General features: G+C 50.7%; 1 non-coding gene across 1 annotated transcript; it reads right to left on the bottom strand.

The window, feature by feature from the left end:
- Window positions 1–362: 362 nt before the first annotated feature.
- trnae-uuc (transfer RNA glutamic acid (anticodon UUC)) lies at window positions 363–434 on the bottom strand. The gene has a single exon. It is a non-coding gene; the product is annotated as a tRNA-Glu (tRNA).
- Between the last annotated feature and the right edge of the window lie 520 nt (window positions 435–954).

Genomic DNA, 954 nt, shown 5'->3' with positions numbered 1-954 from the left:
CTGCTGAATATATTTACAAATAGATCAGCACAAAGATCTTGGTTATTAAGAGAGGTCAGAATGATCCACAGAATTTAGAATTGTGTGTTTTGATTTTCTATTGTGGACTGAAAGCGGTGACCTTTGCAATCTCTTTCCACAGGAATATTACAAGAGAAGAATTTGGAGGCAGAAATCTCAGACCAAACATCACATCGAAGTCTCACAGTCGCTTGATTCACCAGGACTTGGATATTGTTGGCTTTGACAACAAGGAGGAGGCGGTCGGTCTGCTGAGTTAGGTTTTAAACGTCAATGTGACTGGAAACTCAGAGTCTCACACACCCACACACGACAGTAGTGACCCGAACACGAAAAATGGCTTCCCTGACCGGGAATCGAACCCGGGCCGCGGCGGTGAAAGCGCCGAATCCTAACCACTAGACCACCAGGGAGACATGTGCACAAGTCGGTATCTCTGCTGAAAATTGTTTCGCTGCCCGGGAATCAAACCCAGGCCAGGGTCGGAAGAAGACTTTCACCGGTACAGCCACCAATGTAATTTTATGTCTCCATTGCTCCCGATGCGATCACTCCAACATTGGGGAGACTGGAGAGTCAAGTTCACATCTCCGGGACACCCGCAACTATCAACCCCATCGCCCTGTGCCCCAACATTTCAACTCCCCCTCCCACTCGGCCGAGGACATGCAGGTCCTGGGCTTCCTTCGTCGCTGCTGCTTCCCCACCCGACGCCTGGAGGAAGAACACCTCATCTTCCGCCTCGGAACACTTCAACCCCAGGGCATCAATGTGGACTTCACCAGTTTCCTCATTCCCCTTCCCCCACCTTACCTCAGTTCCAACCTTCCAGCTCAGCACTGATCTCATGACCTGTCTTACTTGCCAATCTCCCTTCCCACCTATCCGCTAAACACTCCTCTCTGACCTGTCACCTCCATCCGCACCACCATT

This window comes from Chiloscyllium punctatum, chromosome 36 (assembly GCF_047496795.1).
Source record: "Chiloscyllium punctatum isolate Juve2018m chromosome 36, sChiPun1.3, whole genome shotgun sequence".
NCBI classification, from domain to species: domain Eukaryota; kingdom Metazoa; phylum Chordata; class Chondrichthyes; order Orectolobiformes; family Hemiscylliidae; genus Chiloscyllium; species Chiloscyllium punctatum.
Note: the sequence above shows the minus strand (reverse complement) of the source record. Positions and strands in the feature narration are given on the sequence as shown.